Source organism: Lucilia cuprina, chromosome 4 (assembly GCF_022045245.1).
Source record: "Lucilia cuprina isolate Lc7/37 chromosome 4, ASM2204524v1, whole genome shotgun sequence".
In the NCBI taxonomy this organism is placed as follows: Eukaryota; Metazoa; Arthropoda; class Insecta; order Diptera; family Calliphoridae; genus Lucilia; species Lucilia cuprina.
In genome coordinates, this window is record NC_060952.1 from 97,413,316 (window position 1) to 97,436,757 (window position 23,442).

Sequence of the window (23,442 nt, forward strand, 5' to 3'; positions counted from 1 at the left end):
CTAACTAACTAACTAACTAACTATCTATCTATCTATCTATCTATCTATCTATCTATCTATCTATCTATCTATCTATCTATCTATCTATCTATCTATCTATCTATCTATCTATCTATCTATCTATCTATCTATCTATCTATCTATCTATCTATCTATCTATCTACTTAACTTACAAATAAAAAAATCTAAATAAAATATTCAAAATACATTTTACTTCCAGCTGCCAAAGCAGATTTTTTTTAATAAAGACTTAAGGAGATGTTTAAGTTCCTCAAACTTGGGCAAAAATAGGATATTTTCCAAATGTGATGAAAACACAATACAGAACTGCTCAATGCTTTAATTATCATGTTTAGACAATTTTAAGCGCTACGAACTGCAAACTTTAATATTTACCAATATTTAAAGAAGCTAAAAAATGTGAAATCGAAATTAAAAAATAAATACTGTAATAAATACATCCTTTACATAAAGAAAAGAAAATAAAACAATAAAAAAATAAAACACTCCTTAATGCTAATTGAAATTAGTAAATGGGTTTTAAAATAAATAACAATTGCCAACAAAAGTATAATAAAAACATTGAATGTCTGTAAAAACAGTCTAAGGTGGATTTTAAAAAGTATAAAAACTTCAAAGTTTAAAGTTCAGAAAACACATAAAAAAACAATGAAAAATTTCTTTGAAATTCCAATAAAAATAAACAAATGAAGCTATAAAGTTACCAAAAAAGTACGAAATTGAAAAGGAATAAAAAACAAATTTATATGTATAATAAAAGAAATTTAAGATTATTCTGAAAAAGTATTATATGTACTTTAATTAAAACTAAAACAAATTTCTTAATACTCTAGGATTACTTTGGACTTCAATTAGACACTTATACGAAAACTTTTTAAGACAGTTTACAAAATTCGTTCAAACCACAAAAATTAAAATACATTGCTGTCTTTAAAAATAAATCTCTAGATTGTTTTTTCTTATTCTAAGAGAAAAAGTAACGAAACTACTTAAAAAATAAATCCTGTGACCAAAAGTCAACAAACTTTCGACCAATTCTCTTATAAACTTTATGTTCAAGTTGTATTTCAACATGTCTGAATGTAAGTACGTATGCTAATAATAGAAATAGCAGCTGATAACAACAAAAGAAAAGTTCTCCAACAATACCAAACAGCATGTGTAAATGTCTACGCGTGACAGAAATTTCAATTAAATTATTATTTAAAATAACACGTTTCCCTGTCGCTAAAACTTTTATTTAATTTTTTTTAATTTATGCAACAGAGAAAATGTTATTCAGACCTGTTAAAAGTAATTTCTTTCTATAAAACGTTTAAACAAAAACAAGACAGCTCAAAACATCATAAATTGGTTACTGTGTCTCTTAACGCTATTTTTTGTGATTATTTAAGCTTTTTACACGTTTTTTTATGACAGAATAAATGGTAAATGGGTACAAAGTTTATAAACATACTCACGATTGAGATACTCGCATCCTGTTACACATAAATTTCTACATACTGTTTCTACTTGTGTAAGTACTTTTAAGAGAATAACTAACATAACGCTTGGTATGCGTGTATGAAATGCATTGCTTAAGTACTTTTATATATTATACGTGTATAGTACATACACTTAAAGAAATGTGTGAAGTACTTTTGTAAACATCCAAAGATATTATATCAGACAAACATGAATGAGAAATAAAGAAAGTTTTAAACTTAAAAACATTATTTAGTATAAAAACTCATTTTATGTATAGAAGTTTAATTAGTTTAAATACACGTTTTTAGTATAAAAACACGTTTTTAGTATAGTAATACGTTTTTAGTATAAAACACGTTTTTAGTATAAAACACGTTTTTAGTATAAAAACTCGTTTATAGTATAAAAACACGTTTTTAGTATAATAATACGTTTTTAGTATAAAACACGTTTTTAGTATAAAAACACGTTTTTAGTATAAAAACACGTTTTTAGTATAAAAACACGTTTTTAGTATAAAAACACGTTTTTAGTATAAAAACACGTTTTTAGTATAAAAACACGTTTTTAGTATAAAAACACGTTTTTAGTATAAAAACACGTTTTTAGTATAAAAACACGTTTTTAGTATAAAACACGTTTTTAGTATAAAAACACGTTTTTAGTATAAAAACACGTTTTTAGTATAAAAACACGTTTTTAGTATAAAAACACGTTCTTAGTAGAAAAACAAGTTTTTATGATTAACTACGTTTTTAGTATAAAAATACGTTTTTAGTATAAAATACGTTTTTAGTATAAAAATACGATTTTAGTATATAAATATGTTTTTAATATAAAAATACGTTTTTAATAGAAAAATGCGCCTCTTTAATTTAAAAATATGCGTCTTCTTTTTTAGAGACAGTTTTGTATCGCAAATTTTTTTTAGCGGAATTTCAACATTTTCTCCTATTGCAGCTTTTTTTGTGTTGATGATAATTTGTAACTATACGCAAACATGAGTATGTGTGTAGGCTCATTAATACTATTTAGTGCGATTGTTACTTTTCGTCAACGCTTTTAACCCAACCCAGCCAACCACAGTTAATACCATAATTGGTAAATATGTGTTTATGTAGCAGTAGAAATACACACTATTTAATATTTATGTATATACATACTACATACACAAGTAAATAAGTTCATAAGTACATACATAAATCTTGTAGGAATGACGTTCTTCTTAAAATCTATATCTCAGCTTTAATCAACCACAATGGTTTTTTCAGCACACACAAAATCTGTAAGAATTTTAAGTATTGTAATTTTTTTGCTTTTAATTCTAGTCATTTTTATCAGCGTGCTTTTCTTGTTTAGTTGAGTTTGACATTGACTTTTTTACTAAAAATTTTAAGCTAAAAATACAACGTGTAGTCAAGAATGATATAATGTGAATAAACACAATGTTAAATAATTCGAATGTTTATAGAAAGACTTATAGTATTAGAAACAATTTTTGGAAATTTTTTTAGTTTTGAAAAAAAATTTACATCTAAAGGTTTTGCTAAATTCTGGAATTCTGAGGATGTTATATATTGTTTGTCTGCTCTAAAAACCATTTAATTTTGTGTCGCCTAATTTGAAAAATGGTACGTGGGGACGTATACTTATTGCAATTCTATATTAAACAAAATAAATATTAATCATACGCCCCAATATAAATAAGTTATGTTGTACTTTTTCGTGGAATTTAACAGTTTGAAGAGATCTCCGTCAATTTGTATTTTTGCACAAAACTTTTTAATAAGTATGTAGAAACTGTATAGTCATATTTGAACAAAAATACTTTCTTTATTGTTCTACTTACTTTATATGTTCTATTAACAGCCTATCTATGTTGTTGTAGTTAACAAAGGCATCATTATCCACTTCTATGCTGTTGCCTAAGATTCTGATGTTATTCTAGCTTTTACTACTACAATAGTCTAATTTTGATCATTATCGTTATTATCATTTATGTTTCATTTAATTTTCTTTTTTCCTTATTTACTTATATTTTGTGTTTTGTTCTTTGGAACATTATAGATGGAGCATATTTGAATCGTCTATTGCTGCTAAGTGAGTCATTAAAGTCAGTAAGTCAGTACATAATATATATGTCTGTAAATATGTCAACACTTTCACTAACAACCAAACTTACTTTCACTTAAACTCGCATTAACAGCAGTAGAACTCACATGGCACACATATGTATAATAAGTGAATTTATTAAAAAAGTTGTTTCCTTCATTTCTACTCTCGAAAGGGTGTTAAGCATGTTATTGTTATTAAAATGTTCTTAATGAAATTCCTTATTGAAAAAATAAAGATTTAGCTTTTTTCTCAAAAAAAAAAACTTTGCTTAAACAAATTCTTTTTTGAACAAAGTTAGAAAAAGGTATGTTTTTTATTTCCTAGTAATTAAAATTGTTATCATATATTTGTTTTAACAAATTTTAATTTAACAATTTTTTTGACATACAACGACACAACATCGATTGTATATTGGATATATCTGATGTAAATAAACACCATTTTTCAAAAACTCATTAGGTTAGTAGGTTTTAATTTGGTTGCTTTTACAACTCGAAAATAAAACCATTTGTAAACAAATTTTAAAAGTTTCATACTAACAATGAACCTTCGTTTTTGTACTTTTATTACGTAATACGGGTTTTTTTTGGAACAAAAAACATGTTTTTATATTAAAAAAAAATAAAAAAACACGTTTAGTTAAAATTTATAATAATGCATAGGAAATTCCGTTATTTGGGGCGTATGACTAATATAGAATTATTTTAATAAGAAGAAAAACCAAGTATACATCCTGTTTACTTTTATTTGAAGTTGAAAAAATGCTTTATTCGATTCCTTAATTTACAAAAATTAGCAATTAGTAATTTTACCACTTTTCAAACGTAACATTTTACAGCAAAAAAAAATTTCTCAATAAACAAAAATTATATAAAGGAAAAAAGAATAATCCGCATGTGATTAAAAGGAGATGGGTTTACAGCTAGTTATGATCTTCGAAAGTAGGAGTGAATTAAAGTATTTTTACAAAAACCAACCAATTATATATTCATTAAATAATGATAGGTTTGAAATTGGTGGAATGTTACCAATGCTGATAATAATGGTGATGGCAGTTGGTCATTATCAATGAGAAACATACAAAATACAGAATGGCCACCAAACAAAATGAAATTAAAGCTTTAAGTTTGCTAATGTACTTAGGATCATATTAAAAAGCAAATTACTATTAACGACGAATAAATTTTTAAATGAAAAAATAGTTAAATTGCAGAATCTTCTACATACATGAAACATTTTGTACAAAATTATATTAAATTATTTAAGTACATAATAAATACTATTTGTTTACTAAAATTGTTGTTTTTTTTCATTCCTTTTCTTTTTCATACATCTTATTTCTTTACATCTTTACGGATTTCTATATTTATTTTCTTTTTAGATGTTTCCTATCTTCTGTTATGAAGTGACAAAACTACCAGCGGCCAACAAAGAAAAATATTTAAATAGTAGGAAAAAAACTTCAATATGCATTGAAGATATTAGATAAGAAGCAGTTTGAAAAACTTTTAAACAAATTGACAATACTCAGATTTGTTTTCTTAAATAATAAAAAAAAAACTAAAGAAATTTTTCTTTGAAGAAATATTCGTGAATATTTAAAGAATTTGTTGACATCTTATATCACAAAAAAATAGAAGCATAGTTTTAGGCGTTAAAGAAAATATAACTCCATTTCTCATAAAACTCAATTTTTGGCCCTAGGTGAAGATATTTTGAAGAAAAGGGAAGTTGGTAAACTTTTCTATTAATGTCAATAGATATACTACTATTACAAGGTGTATTGGCGCTGTTATAGCGTCTTAGATGGCCAGAATAGACGTTTTCTCAAACATCAGGACATGATATCCCAAACTGCAGATAGTTTTGAGGTCAGAGCAGGTCAGCACTACTCAATCATTTATAAACTTCTAACTTGGTCTCAGGTTTTCGACTTGTATTCAAATTTTGTTGACCAGTGTAATTAGCTAATAAAAAATGCCTGCGGGTATCAAATACAAATAAACAGTTTGACATTTATTAACTGCCATATAAAGTTTTTACAAAAGTCCAGCAATTTGTCTGGCAAATAAAAACACAATAACCAAAATTTATGGTTTCATTGTTCACATGGTAAAAATTAAATAAAAACAAATAAAAAAAGCTTAAAAAATTTAAAAACTTATATAAAATAAAAAAATATATGTTTTGTTTTAGAACACCCATAATCAAAATTTTACATATGTTTTATATATATTTTGTTTTCTAAAATATCCCCTGTGGCCTATTACTTTGATAATGGAAAATTTATAAAAATAATGTTGGAAAATATTATTACCTAAACAATGAGTAAAAATGAGGTAAATGACATCAATAGCAAAATACACAAATTTTCTTTTCATTAGTTTAGTTTTTCTTTAATAATAAAAAAATATGTACTGTTTTGCTATATTTGAGTAAAAAAGAAACAAGAGATATACCTGTAGTATTTCACTATTAGTACTAAGAAAAAAATTATATTAAACATTGAGATATGCTATAAAAAATTTACTCTAATAAGATCAATCAATCGTAATTTCACCTACTTATTCTGCCAAAGAAAATACGATTTCTTGAAAGTACATGAATATAAAATGTAATACAAAAATATACTTATTCATTGAAAAATAAACACACACGATATAAATAACTAATATTCATTCACTAGAAATATATTTGGCATATGAGTACTGTGAAATCAATTTGAATATCAATCACATGTCATATTTTAATAAACTACGCTAGAAAAACTGAAGTTGAGCTCATGAAAAATAATCAGTTCAAAGAAAAATTCGTAATACAGCTGGTATATACACACACTTTTTTTATAATATTAATATGAATAATGGAAAATTTCTAGAAAAAAAATGCAAAGAAAGAGAAAGTTTAAAAGAATGTAACAAATTGTTAAACATAACATATTCATTGAAAATTTAATAGAAAATATTTATTTTTCATTTCTAACATTATGGCAATATAATATCTAAATACTTATAATATCTATAGGAAATATTATGAATTATCTCATTCATGAAATCTGATCGTCAACCTAGGCCTCTATCGGTCCTGTTGTGCGCTCCTTAACCAGTGCCCCAGGTGGGAATCGAACCCACCACCTCCGGTCTGCTAAACTAGAACTCTAACCACTAACCTACCGGAAGCCACAATTATCTCATGTAGTATAATTAATATTCAAAGTTACATATTACTCATACGTCACTTTACTATTTAGTTTCGTATTACAGAAACTACTCTTTTAAACTTTTTTGTTTTAAGACAATTTCTACTTTTCTGTTGAAAATGCTTATGATTTTCTGTTATTCCAGTTACTGTAGTAAAAAATTAAAAAATAACTGCAAAAGTCAGTTAAAAACTGAAACACAATAACTGGAATCAAAATGCCGCAAAATATGACTAACGAGAACAAAAAACAATAGTAAGCAAATTCTGTTAAACGAATAAACTTATTTACTTGCTACAAATTACCGCTAATTTTGCTCATTTTTGCCATTATTGTGTGTGGTAAAGATACAGCTGCAAAACCTGCATTAAAAAGATTTTGGATGAAACAAAAACAACAACAGCAACAACTCTATAAACAACTAAAACTATTTATTAAAACACTAAACTTATCCATTCTACCTCAGTTAATCTACAAAGTTTTCCATGGCTCACAAAATATACAAAAATTTGTTGTAGCAATTTGCAAAGTTTGTCATTTAAAATGCATTCGCGCAAACTTAATTAAGCTCCTCAAAAACAAAAAATATAAAACGATTTGTATAAAAATTAAACTGGAATGAGAGGGTAATAACTAGATATAATAAATATTTAATAGAGTATTTCCAAGAACATTTATTGTACAAGGAATAAAGACGATAAAAAATTTATTTAATAAATTTTTGATGAATTATTTTGATAAAATTCTAAAGTTCAACGGATTTTTATACAAAAACTATGGATTGAAAACTAAGTTATACACACACTCACACACTTTTTTTTAACAAAAAAATATGTTTTTATGCAAAAGCTATGGTTTTTTACAAAAATTAAGTTTTTACAAAAAACTAATTTTTATGGAAAAATTAAGTTTTTACAAAAAACTAATTTTTATGGAAAAATTAAGTTTTTACAAAAAACTAATTTTTATGGAAAAATTAAGTTTTTACAAAAAACTAATTTTTATGGAAAAGTTAAATTTTTACCCAAAAGCTAAGTTTTACACAAAAGCTTAGTTTAGAGTCAAAAACTCAATTTTTAAACAAAATCTTAGTTTTTAGCAAAACTCAGTTTTTAAACAAAATCTTTGTTTTTAAACAAAATCTTTGTTTTTAAACAAAACCTTAGTTTTTACATAACAACTCAGTTTTGGAACAAAATATTAGTTTTTAAACAAAATCTTAGTTTTTACACAAAAACTCAGTATTTCCAATAAAAACTCAGTTTTACACAAAAATTTTGTTTTAGTCGAAAACTTAGTTTTTGCACAAATACTTAGTTTATAAAGAAAACCCCAATATTTACACAAGAGTTCAGTTGTAACAAAGAACTCAATTTTTACACACAAACACAGTTTTTACACAAAAACTTAGTTTTAACACAAAAACTCAGTTTTTACACAAAAGATCAGTTTTTACAGAAAAACTAAATTTTTACACAAAAACTCAGTTTTTGCCCAAAAAAATAAGTTTTTACACAAAAAATCAGTTTTTACAGAAAAACTAAATTTTTACACAACAAATCAGTTTTTACAGAAAAATTCAATTTTTACACAACAACTCAATTTTTCAGTTTTTACACTAAAAACTCAGTTTCCCAGCAAAAATTGTATTAGTTCCACAACTAGTTCTAGAACGCATGACTATAGCCCGAACTCGTTGTACTTTGGCGTTGAGACCAATGATTTTTCTTCGAACTGTTTCTGAGAAAGCGTTATGGAGTCGACACTCATTGTTTGGAACTGTTCTGGAACTAGTTCAATAATCAATGATTTTTGTTCGAATTTGTCAATCTCGGAACTAGTTGTAGGGAAGCTTTACAGAACGTATACCTTTATTTTAAAAATAGTTCATTTTTTCAGTGTTTCAATAATCAATGATTTTTGTTCGAATTTGTCAATCTCGGAACTAGTTCTAGGGAAGCTTTATAGAACGTATACCTTTATTTTAAAAATAGTTCATTTTTTCAGTGTTTTTTGTTCGAAAATTAAATGCATTTTAGATTTCAATAAAAATATGTTTATGAGTCTTAATTTTTTGAAAGAATCTGAAGTGGTTCTCTTTGCATTCGTTCTAGAACTAGTTGATTTTAGAACAAGTTCTAAAATTTTTCCTGGGTTCACATAAAATCTAAATTTTCAACATCAACTCATTTAAAATATAAAAACCCTAATTTTATGTTTTCTTTGTCATTTATGTGCAGGTTATGTTATAGTTTTCAAATTTCATCTAAACCTCTGCATCTTATAATTTCGTAAAAAGCTAGTTTCTGTAGAGTTTTCTTTTGATGTATGTAGATTGCTTTTAAAAAATGTTTTTATTCATTTCAACGACAGGAAAAGTAATCGGTTCTATTTTTGTCTCATCTAATAGTTCTGACTGTTAGCAATTGCAACGCCAAGGTAATCTCTTTAAATAGTTATACCACAAAAAAGTTATAGCTGCAAGAAGAGAGTAAGAAGAAGGCATAAACGAGTAAGCACTAGAGTAACTAACATACAAACCATTTATAATTTTTATCTATTCAACCAACCATCCATCCATCCATCCATGCATCAGCCATTAATGGTATGATTGCAAAATGGGTATTAAACATGCAACATTAACTACTATATTATAGAATATATGTATGTACACACATATACACATATACCAACCGTTTCGTTTGCCAGGACAGACTATTGCTGTTGAATATACATACAAATAAAAATGGTACATAACAATTTATACAATACAATGACAATGCATAAGTAACCACTAAATATCATTCATTGTATTGCACAGTATAGTATGGGGTATTCTTAATGGATTTTGAGTTTATTTGGAAAAGTGATATATGTTTGTATATTCACCCACAATCGTTTGTCATGTGAAATTCTTAAATATGAAAAAATACATTTGCTTAAAGTTTAATAAGTACATTTCCTTTCAACAAACTTCATTGCCTCTGATATAAAAAATATTTAAGAAAATCTTCTTAATTTCTCTCCGCCTAGTAGAGAGTTGAGATATATTAATTGATGTCTCCTTTATTATCGTTCCTGGCTAAAAGGGTCCTCTAAAAGTAATTTAACAGCAATTAAAGAAATAAAATATTATAATTTAGATATAAGGAAGGACAAAAAAGGTTTAAAATTTTACTAAACTAACAGATTTTACTACATTAATCAAACCTTTATACATATTTACCTTAAAAAAATATTTTATACTAAAACAAATCTTATTTAGTAAAAAAAAATGTTGAAATTAAAAAAAAACAAAAAACTTCTCTCTCATTTGTTTTTCATTTTGATGAACAATTTGTACACCAATGGAATTTTAATGAAGTATCATTAATTGTCATTTTCCACCTTTTTTCGTGCGTAAATGAAATGCTTTACACAAACTCTTACAAATAAAAAGCCCATGAAAAAGTTTTTATGTTCTACATGTTTTTGGAAGCAAAATTGTTGGGCATGTAAATGTAAGAAGAGAACTTTAAGCATTTTTCGTATTTTTACAAACTCATATACGTACGTTTATTATACTCATACCTATCAAATGGTATTGTTGTTAATGAAATTATGGTAAAAATTCTACAATCATTAACATTTTTGTAAAAAAAGAAATAATTGGGGAAAAATTTAAAACAGGACAACACAAGAGTAATTGTCAATTTTTGTCCTACTTTCATTGAAACAAAACCACTAGAGAAAAGGAATACAAGAAAAAACACTTAAAGAAAAATTTTGTTTAAGTTAAAGCGTTTATGTAAAATAAATATCCGTTTTTGTGGCAAATTTAAGGTTTTAATGTAAAACCTGAGTTTTTGTATCAGAAAAACTCAGGTTCGGTAAATCTACACATTTATGTAAAAACTGAATTTTATATCAAAATGTCTTTTTTAAATCAAAATGAAATCAAGTAGAACTGGATGAGGTTTTGCGTATAAACTGAAATTTGGGGTAAAAACTGAGTTTTTGTGTAACAAATAGGTTCTCAGGTAAAAGCTGAGATATATATACAAAAAATACTATGGTTTGAAAAACGATTGAGTAGAAATTGTATTTTTGAAAAGTAAAGTTGGTTTTTAGAAAAATAATCTTCTATTTAGTTAATTTTGATTAACATAAAATAATTAAAGATTTTTATTGTGTATTTTAAACACATTCTGCTAAGTAATCAATTACATTTTCAATTTCAGAGTATGTATGTATATAATTTAAACAAAAATCCTATTAATAATTTCGTATCAATTTGACCGGTATTAAGCTTAATAACTTATAATACAAAAGGTGTGGCCCAACCCCTTTTGCAAACAGCATTATGATAATATAATCAAAATGCTTGCTTAAGTGTTTTTTTAATATGTCTTCAATGTTTTATAAGTTAATTAAGTTAACTCCGCAAAGAGAATTTTGAAAATATTTACACTTCATTTGCAAACTTCAATATAGAAAATTTAATGTTATTATCTTAAGAATTTAACGCAACATTGAATTGCTGCTGCTTTTATTTGTTTATATTCAAATAGATTATTTAATTCAAATTCTATTATAAATAGACAGACCTAAATCAACATGAATGAACTGATTGAAACTAAATACCTTTGATTTAAAGGGAAATGTTAAGAAAATTTCAAAGGGAAAACATAAAAAGTAAATAAATATTTATTTAATACAAACCAAATTTTTTATTACTACTATTTGAACTAATAAAAAGGTTCGTTTAAAATTATTGCCCTTGAAAAGTGCTATAAAATATTTAAGAGAAACTCATTTTCAAGCAAACATAGTTCTATTTAAGTGAATATTGTAAAACTTTAGACATTTATATAAAAATTAAATTTTGGTGTAAAAATGATCATGAATAAGAAAAAATTTCGTTCAGTGTTCTTATAATGAGAGAAGCCAACATTAATATCTGCTGCGACATGCTGTTCATTGAAATTGTATGTTTGGCTTATTGTATAGGTTTTCAGTAAAGTTTAAATAAAATACACAGGCAACTGAGAAAACTTATGTATACGTACATACATACATACATACATACATACATACATACATACATACATACATACATACATACATACATACATACATACATACATACATACATACATACATACATACATACATATAAAGTTGACTTACATAAATACATTTACAAAATATACGCATAACATTTTGTTAAAAATAATAATACCAGCAGCAGTAGCAGCAATTGTACCAGCAATAAAAACAACATAATGAAATCTGTAGTAAAAATGACAACATCATCGTCATACCCTTTCACCTTAAAATTGTTTATCATTTTGTTTGTCTTATTTTTGTTGTAGTTGCTTGAAAATACTTTTTACTAGTAAGGATTCTACATTGAATATAATTGTTTCGAGTACATCCTTTCGCTTGTTAATTTGCTCTGTCCGTCTGACCCTTTTTGTCTAACTCTTTTTTGTTGCGTTGCATGAAAGAAGCAAAATTTTTATGTTCTTGTATGTATATGTTGGTATATCCTTGTTCAAAAGTTGTTAACATTGAAGATTTTGTGGCTATGTTGTTTTTGTCAATGTAATTATGTCACAGTATGGGATTGCCTGTATGTGTGGCATTATGGTTTTCATGTTGTGGCATTAACTGGATTTTATGAGAAAATTCGTTGAAATTTAATTTTCATTGCCATAAAAAAAGACACCTCTTAGAAATTTCAGTCATTACAGCAGCAGTTGAATGTACTGTATATACTCCATTATGCGTAATTTTTTCTCATTATACCATCATTGTGCAGCCAGCAATGACAAAAACCATGATAGACACCATTAACTATTGTAATAAAAAGAAAAATGTAAAGAAAATTTAAGAGTGCAATATAGTAGAGGAAAAACTGATACCACTTACAAATTACCCCTTCAGAAGAATTAAATGCGTTTTTAAAAGGAAATGGTGTAATAAATTTTATAACCAACGGTAAGATAGCGTAAAAAGCAACAAAAGAATGTGGTATTTAATTTTTGAAAATAAAATATACGTTTTAACTCTTCCCTACTACTACAATACTAGATACGAATTTTTACTCTTATATTTAATTATTATTGTTATTTTGTCAACATTTCATCACCACTCCAAACACAGTTTATTCCACGTAAATTTACCAAAGAATTGCAAATTTCAGTGAATAAAATATATGTAAATATGAATGATACTGTGTAAAAAAAACAACTTTTAACATACATACATATATACCTATATAAGTATGTATATAATTTCTTAAAAATATTGCTATAATGTCAAAAATAGAATTCTTTAAAAAAAATTTTACTGCATGTCCACGGCTGCAAATGTAATTACACTGAATATAACGAGGCCAATGGCATAAAAAGAGACAGAGGGTTATACATATAATCTGAAAAGAAATAATGAAAACTACATACATAAAGCTTAAGTCGAAATAAAAGAAATGAGGAGATAATGATGCAAATGTTGCTATTTAAAGGGAGACAAGCAATTAAAATAAGTTAATATCAATTACAAATTCTATCAACTGAAGGCCAAATTAAAAGAGAAAAATTAAAGTCTATATAGTCTAGTTTATAGTCTAGTCTATAGTCTAGTCTTTAGTCTAGTCTATAGTCTAGTCTAGTCTATAGTCTAAGCTATAGTCTAGTTTATAGTCTAGTCAAAAGTCTAGTCTATAGACTAGTCTTTAGTCTAGAATTGTCTTTAGAAAACTAGTCGATAATCTAGTCTACAATCAGGTCAACAGTCTAGCCTATAGTCAAGTTTGAAGTCTAGTCTATAATCTGACCTATAGTATTATTTATACTCTAGCCTAAAGTCTAGTCTATAGTCTAGTCTATAGTCTAGTCTATAGTCTAGTCTATAATCTAGTCTATAGTCTAGTCTATAGTCTAGTCTATAGTCTAGTCTATAGTCTAGTCTATAGTCTAGTCTATAGTCTAGTCTATAGTCTAGTCTATAGTCTAGTCTATAGTCTAGTCTATAGTCTAGTCTATAGTCTAGTCTATAGTCTAGTCTAGCCTAAAATCTAGTCTAGTCTATTGTCTAGACTATAATCTGGTCTATAGTCTAGTCTACAGTCTAGTCTATGGTCTATACTATAATCTGGTCTAAAGTCTAGCCTATAGTCTGTTCTTTAGTCTAGTCTTGTCATTAGTCTAGTACTGTCTATTGTCTCGTCTTTAGTCTAGTCTTGTCTTTTGTCTAGTATTTAATATAGTCTCTCGTCCAGTCTACAGTATTGTGTATAGTCCAGAATCATAACCGCTTTTGTGAATTTTTATACATATTTATAACGATTGTTTGACTTTTTTCTTTTATTTATTAATTAATAATAAATTTTCACAAATTTAGATTAGTGTTAATACATAGAATTCATTCTAATTATGTTGTAGCATACTGTGACTTTTGTTTTCAAATTGAAATAAATTAAATCACCTGAAGTATTTTTAGTATTATTTTATTTAATTTCAGTCACTTAAAAGAAAATCCTTGTAAAGCTTTCTTAGGAAAAAGGGTGACGTTTAGAATCAAACGTGATGTTTAATATAAAATAAATACAATAGATTTGAATAAACGTATGGCTGTTGCCCTAATACACGTGCTAGCAGCAATCATCAATAAATCCACTATATATTACAACTTGCTACGACACAGGTTTAAGTACTTTGCTGTGTCGCAGCAAAAGTTGTTGAAAACTGTTTTGCTTTTATTTGTTTTCAATAAAAAGTTGTTTATTTAGTAAAATATACTTTGTTTTCAGCAGGATATGGAAAAAATATGTGTGCGTTTTGTTTGCAAAACAAAGTCGCTTTGTATTATTTTAAATAAAAATTGCTTAAATGTTGTTTTAATAATTCTCTTTATTTTTTACATTTTTGCAGATCCACGTGAATAACGAATATAGGTATAGTTGACGATTTTTTTTAATTTCTGAGTTTTCATTTTCTACCAAACTGTGGAGTAGATTTGAGCAAGTACACTTTCCTTTTATTGAATAACAACCTGCTAACATTCGGACTTAGTTGATGTGAGTAAAAGGTTTGTACTTGAATGTGAATCTGCATGTTGACTGTAATGAAGTACAGTAGCTGACACAACTGTAGTATTTTTGTTAGTGTATTTTATATATTTTCTTACGTTATTATTTTTTTTACAAAGTTTTTAACATCACTGTTTCTCATGTGCAATGCATATTTGGATTACTGAACGTAGCGAGTCCAAAAATATATCTATGTGTATGTATTGCAGCTATTTTTCGTACCATTTAAGTAAATGCTATAGTTGTTGCAACTACTAGTACGTCGGCTGATACATGTCAAGTGCAACTTCATGTTTATACTAGCATTCATGCATTTAAGAATTTTGCTTCATTGTTGTTTAAATATGCGTGTAGTTTCTAAAATTTTCATAAGTTTTGTTTCCAAAACATTTTGTGACGATATGTGTCATATAGTCAAGGGCTTAAGAAATGCGTTATAGTTGACTTAGGAGTGTTTAGGCATTGCTCATGATGTAGTCTACTTTGTGATATTGTAAGAGCATAGTGATTCAAGTATGTCATCTCTTTGACTTGAATAGATGGCAATTTTTCTTTCCCAGTAGGTCTATGTCAAGATATTGCATAGCCCATAGTTCTAGACATTATACCTGAAAAATTTTTACAAATTATTACAATACATCACGTGCAAATGCTTAATAAATTGGTAACTTACTTTTTTGAAATTTCTGAAATATGAACCTTAATAAAATCAAAACCATATTAAATTTGGAAATATATGTATGTTCCATTAAAATCGGAAAAAAAGATTATTTTTATTCCGCTCAGGTTTCTCAATTATTTTATGAAATATGTCAAAACATTCCAAGAATAGTAATGAACATACCTAAAAGTATACTTTACTTTTTTTATATCATTCTTTATCCTTACACCTTTCTAGGATTTTTCATATTTTTTATCAATTATATTTTGTGCTTGATTTAACAAATTCAATTCAACTTATATTTACGCTTGTTTTATCAATACATAAGGCGTGTCATGCATTCGGGACGCTGGAAAAGAATATACACCTTTTTGAATGTTCCAAATAAATATAAAACCTTTAAAGAAGTATGGGAAAAAATTGAATTGAAAAGACTATAGCAAAACAATTGAATTGATTTGAAATATAAGAGGATACAACAAGTGTTGCATGAGTTATCAATAAGGGGTTTCTGTTTTTTTTTTTTTAAGAAAATCTAAAGTTATTTTTAGCTTACGCTAAGGGATTAGAAATAAATGTTAAAACTTAAAATGAAAATCACAAACAATGTTCTTACAAAAGCGTTATATTTCCAGGTAATCGTATTTGATTTTATTTTGTTGTGGTTCTCGATTTAAAGGATTAAGTATGTGACAAATATAAGTGAAGAATATTATTTGAACTTTGCTTTGCATTACTGCTTATTTAAAATACTACAAAAGACAGCAATATAACCTCTTAACCTCTTATACATATGTTGATAAAACTTGGTTTATTACTCTCCATTAAGTAAAAAATATCCTGAAATATTTTTTTTATTGTATTTCGATTAAGAATTATTTCTTAATTTTCCTTTTTTCTCGGTGTCATCAAATACTTTTCTTTAATACGCCCAAACAAAAAGGAACTTATACTACTTATACACAGCAGATTGAAATTTACCATTTATACGTTTTCTCTTACATTTATTTCCATTCAATAACAATTAATATTTTTCCTTAAGGATTTTTGCAATTAATCACAGACCAAGATAACGATTTCTACCACATCAGCCTCTTTTCCTCCTTAAGCAATTGTTGATTTCATTCCTTCAACTTGTTATAAAGATTCATTCATTATTCTGCAGTTTGATGGGCAGGCATTATTTTCATTTTTGTTTAAACCATCTGCTGGATATGGCTACAAAATGTAAGAGAGAAAAAATTAAGTATTTTTCTTTCGAAAGTCGTACAAAAGTTTTTGGTATATTTCCAAGAAATTCTTAATACTCAGGCGAATGTTTTCTACCATTATAAAAAAGCATTCCTTCATTTTATAAGACAAAAATTGTGTGGGTTTATTGTTTGCTCGTCCTGTCATTCATTTTAAAAATATTAAGAAAATATTAATTGCTTAAATACCCTTGCCGCAATATTAAAACTATGTAAGATAAAAATTTGCAAGAAAATTTTGTGGCAAATGTAAATTTAAATGCAAAATTAAATAATTTTAAACAATTCTGAAATGATGTAAGAAATTTGTGAGATAAATTAATTTTTAAATGTTGTATAGACGAGACTTTCTTAATCCTTCTTGCTAACGTTTTAAGTATACAAGATTTTTGAGTGTAAATTTCTAAGTTAAATCTTTCGTTTAAATTTGTTTCTTTAATGAAGAAGCCTGTTTTGCATTGTTTAGACACAAATACGACACCGAAAATAGAAAAAGTATAATCGGGCATGGCCGACCATATAATACCCTACAGCATGAGTACATTTTTAAAATTTTAATTTTTCATAAAGAAACTATTATGTTGAATTTTACATTAATTCCAAAGTATTTAAGCAATTTATTGATAAAAAAATGATATGGGTCAAATATGGGCCGATCCTCCGTAAATTTGGAAAAAGGATATATTTGCAAATAATAGTTAGTTTTGTTGAGTTTCATTGCGATACAAACAAGTCAATTTTATACGTTTAAGACATTTTTTGAAGGGCTTTTATATGGGGTCTAGGGTCAAATAAGAGCCGATCATTTATACTTATATATAACTTATTTGTGTCAATTTTTAGAGAGATAGTAGTATATTTAACGTAATTAACGCATAAAAAGTCCAAATCGGGAGGTACGGTTGTATGGGCGCTAGGTGAAATAATAGTCCGATTTCAACCATTTTCAATAGGCTTCATCCCTGTGCACAAAAAACAAGCTTGCTCTAAATTTCATCAAATTATCTTGAAAATTGCGGTCTGTACCTTGCGCACAAGGTTTACATGGACAGCCATCCAACCGGACAGACGGACATGTCATAATCGATTTAAAAAAATGATTCTGAATCGATCGGTATACTTTAAGGTGGACATTGTACAGTACAAACCCCTCCCTACTAGAGGTAGAGTTACTAATGAATTGTCTATCGAGTCTTCTGTAGACGGTTATCGATTTGAATGTAGTATACACTATAGATGTACATATACATGCATACAGAGTTAGCTTTAGAGCCGAATACAGAGTAGACTATAGTTGTAAATAGATTCTATATACGACTGTAGTCTATATAGAGTATAAAGTAGGCTATAGAGTCACTAACTATCTATAGAAAGTCGGATAAAGATACACCTAAAAAGTCAACTGTAAACTATAAAATCGACTATACAGTCGATAAAATTATCACCTCTGGAGTTGACTATACAGTTGCATATAAAGTCGAATATAGAGTCGACTATAAAGTATACTATTGGGTCGACAAAAATTCGAGTATTATGTAGACTTTAGAGTTGACTATAAAGTCGACTATAATGTCGTTTAAATTAAAATCGATTATAAAGTCGACATTGAAATTGGCTATAAAGTCAACATTGAAACCAACTACAAAGATAACAATAAAGTCAAATATAAATTATATAAAGTCACCTATAAAGTTGCCTATGAAGTCGACATTAAAAACAAATATAAAGTCGACATTCAAATCGTCTATAATGTGACTATATACTACACTATAAAGTTAAATACATAATCGAACATTGAGTCGACTTAAATTAATATTTAACATTATAATATTGTTCTCTTTGTAAAGTTTCTTTTGTAAAAATATATATAGACATTATCTCCCTGTTAAAATATGAAAATAACATTAACATCATGCATATTTAAATAGGTCAGACAAAAATTTTCAGACAATATTGTTGTACTTTCATTTTCCCCCTTGTTATTTTAAATGCTCTCTAAGCAAATTATAAAATAATATAAAACTTTTACACAAACTTGTTAGTACAAACATTTAAAAAGTTGTAAATATTGTAATATATAAATATTTCTTTTTTTTACAAACTAAATTTCAAAAACTTTTAAATTTAATTCTTTAACAGAACACATTTAATAGCTTACAAGCAGCAACCAGCCACTCACACATACCTTTTCAAAGCAGTAAAAGTAAGTAAGTACATACATACATACATACATACATACATACATACATACATACATACATACATACATACATACATACATACATACATACATACATACATACATACATACATACATACATATGTATGTACTATAGTGTCAGAATGAATATTGTTACATACAATATTATTTCTCTTAAGAAGCAACATGTTGCAAATGAATAATGAAAACTAATTTAATTTTAATTGTCACAGCAGCTCAACAGAATTGAATAAAAAACGTAAATTAAATGAAACTAAATTAAAAATTGAATAAACAACATGAGACTGAAGTGTGTTCTAATTACATTTGTGTTTAAATTGTGGGGGCTTAGAAATAAATAAATGTAGTTGTGATTTCTTAGGATTAGAAACAGCAATAGGTAAATGTAAAAATAATATTGCTTTTAACAAAAACAATTGTAAAAAGTTTCTCAGAATACTGGACATCCTTAAACAAAATTCTTTAGAAAGTATCTGAAAATGTATTGCAGATTTTATTTTTTAATTTTTCAAAACAAAAACTTTTTAAACTAAATAACTGAAATTTCCATTTGCAACTACAAAACTACATGAATAAAATTTAAATTACTTTAAGAGTAAAAAACACAAAAACACATGGTCTAGATAACTAACTTAAACTGAATATTATACATATATAACAACTATAATGAACAACAAGAAAGAAAAGTAATTAAAAATACAAAGTTTTAGAATTGTCTGTGTAAAAAATATACATGTCAAGAAAATTGCAACAGAAAACATTAAATTAAGAATTTGAGTAAATTAAAGTTGCTGAAAGGTATTGGAAGCAAAGTTGCTAGAAAACATATGTATATAAGCAAAAAGTAACATATTGACAGAAGTATAATAAAGAATATTAAACATGTAGTTTGAATAAAAAATATTCTCAACATTCCAGTTTTGCAACATGTTGGTATAACAACATTTTTACAAAGTAACATAAATAAAACTGTGATACATTTCAGTCAAACATGTTGACAACACAAAAGTAATTCCACTAAATTAAGACACAATGATAACCAACTTTATCTAACTATAAACATTTAAATATGTAATATAACCTAAACAACATGTATCCAACAAAAATTAATGCTTTTAAAGTAATCTAAACATTTAACTCCGAAATGTTGACAAGTTTATAAGGATTGTTGCTAAATACAAAACTAGTATGTTTTGAAACAAAATATTAATACCAAAAATATACATGTTGCTTAAGCAAAGCAGTTGCAACATTTCGGAGTTCGAAAAAGAGAGAGAGAGAAAAAAGGAAAAACGTATTTTTTCTTGTAATTTAGCATATCTATTGACAACTTTAGTTCATGGCAAAACACAATGTTATTAACAAGTCAATAAGAAATCGCAACAAAATTTGTTTTTGATTTAACTGTGGTAGATTTAAAAATTTACACTTCTTTTTTTTGTTACGAAATCCTTTTAGCTGACTAAATTATGTCTAATATATGTGTTAACTTACAATAACAAATATTGATTTTCTAGAAACAGTAATGAACAACTAAGGAAGTATAGCCAAGCATGGTCGACCATATGATACCTAACGAAACTCTGTTTTAGCAATTTTTGTAGATATGCTAATTAGAACAATAGAATCCCTAGATACATCTCTAAAACCCGCCGATATAACTGCTAACATAAAAAGTAAACAAGTTGAGTACAGGTACCAAACAATATGTAAAAAAATATCCTTGTGTGATGAAAAACGTATGGCAGTTCTAACATCTAAACAAATATTAGAAAAATAAATAAGAATAATAAACTAGTAGAAAAACAACTTTATATGGAATAAAGTTAAAAGTTTTATAAAATTTTCTTATTCAGAAAAGTAAAAAATTACACACACGTCTGCATTGAGTTACATACGCACTGTTTCACTTCACCCAATAAGAATGTATGTAAATAAAAGTAAAAGTTAAGTAAAATTTTGCAAATAATGCTAATAGCTATCCAGCAAATACTTAGTAATGACCGCAAACCATCTGCATTACTTTTAAGTTGTCTAGTAATGACACGCATATAAACTAATGTATACATCATCAAATTCGAAGGCCTGGCCACAATCGGACCTCTTGTGGCGTCCCTTTCCATGAAAGAAAAATGCTTTTTGTTGAAATATTAATCGTAGTATTTTTTTAATGTTCAGAAAATTAGTATTAAGGTAGTAACCTAAAAATTTTTCAAACATTGTCATGAAGTTATTATTATTTCCGGAATGGTAGCACTTCTAAAATACCTTATCTAACTTAGATAAATGCCTGACAGTGGGAAATAAAGTGCTCTAGATTTAAATTGTACTCTCTATAACCTCCTCATTTGTTTGAATCCGCATGTCCAATGTTGTATACCTGAGCCCGGAATTCTGTGTGTCCACTCAGAATGCGTACTATCCTACAGACTTCAGAGTTTACCATTTTGAGGAGATTTCCTAGTTTAACAGTTATTTAGTCAGTTTGTTAGTTAGTTGGTTAATAAGTTAGTTAGTTAATTAATTAGGTAGTTAGTTAGTTAGTTAGTTAGTTAGTTAGTTAGTTAGTTAGTTAGTTGGTTAGTTAGTTAGTTAGTTAGTTAGTTAGTTATTTAGTTAGTTATTTAGTTAGTTAGTAGTTAGTAATAAGAGTCATTGAGTAAACTGTCATTTTAGAGAAGAATCATTACCACCTTCTTCATAAAATCTAACACAAAATATAAATTTCTTTATTTTTTACCTAAACAGCAATCTTATACTTGTTTCACCAAAAATTTATATTAATGCGCCTTTAACACAATACAAATACCTTTCTTAATGACTGTATTTCGTGCAATTTATGAATTATTATAGTCACGAAATCAAAATGCCTTAAATTAAATTACAATATATATTAAATGTTAAGTTATAAATACAAAATTAAAATATATTATTTACAATTTTTTCTCCCTCATTACATATGTATTTAAACAGTTAAGGGCAGATTTATGTTTTAATACTTTATTAAAAATTTATTAAACAATTTCATTTTAATTTAATAAAAAAAATATATATAATTCTTTTTTTTAATACACATAACTTTTTTTGCGTATTTGTTTAACATTTATTATCCATTTTATATTTTAATATTATTTAATTCAATTTATAATGTTGAACAGAACACAACATTTTTCTTCTATTTATACTGGTTGGCTAAATGTTATTGTTTAATCTCATTATGCATTAATATTATTGTTATTTTGTCCTAGATTTTAATATGCATATAAAACTGAAAATGTTGAAAAAATAAATTAAATATTTTGCATATTTTTGTACTTGAAAAAAAAAGATATTAAATATTTACTTTACAAAATTTAATCGTTTAGTGGAGGACAATAGTCTAGTTGCAAGTGTGTGTGCGTTTGTGAATGTAATTTCATTAATTGCATGTAATAAATCAATCACATGTACATTGGCAATTTGCTTTGTTTGTATAGGTGAATATGTAAATATATATATATATATATATAAAAATAGTGTAATATTTTAAATCCTGTTGCATAAGTTTATTTTTAGCATCACGCTAGTGCACATATTTTCACGTTGTATTTCTATTAGACTTAATTGGTTTTATATAACTATTGCAATATTTTAATAGCATTGAATAAGTCAAGGTATATTATGTAGCTGCCTTTTATTTATATGCTTTTATCAAAGGCTTTTAAATAAAATGTTCATACAAAATTTGTTCTATAAACCTATGATAAATGTTTATGAATAAGATATTAAGTCTTTTTTTCTTTTGATTAAAAACTATATTCATGCGAAATTTTATTTTTAATTTTTTTACCTGGACAGTATTCTTTTGTAATAACTATATTGGGATATCTATTTTAAACCGATGCACAAAAATAAAATTTTCATAATTATTTCAATGTTTTTAGTTGCGATCTCATAGAAATTCCCAAAAGTTTCTTAGATTTTTTTCTAATTTTTCCCAAAAAACAACTTTTCTTGATTTTGAAACCCAATAAATATTTTCTCACTACTATCAGTTCTAATTAGTTTTTCTACTTCTCCAAAAGAAAATTATAAATTGCAAAACAACCAACACGTGTCAAATTCTAAATTGCTAAATACATTTTTATAGCAAGATTTCAGTCGCCTCTGGTAACCATTTATTGAATCGTTTTAAATCTCGCAATCACACAAACTACCAAGAAAAATCATTAGCAACAAGCTAAATTCTCATTTAATAATTTAGTACCATTTAAGCAAAACTTTGTTAAAATTGAAAACTACCAAATACGATTCTCCTTTCATGCAGACAAGCGACAATTGTATTAAAAGAAATAGACATTTTATCATTAAAGATTAAGTAGATAAGCAAATTATTTAGTTAAAATTTATGCCCAAGGGAAAACATTTCTTAATACATAGATAACAGTAAAAAAG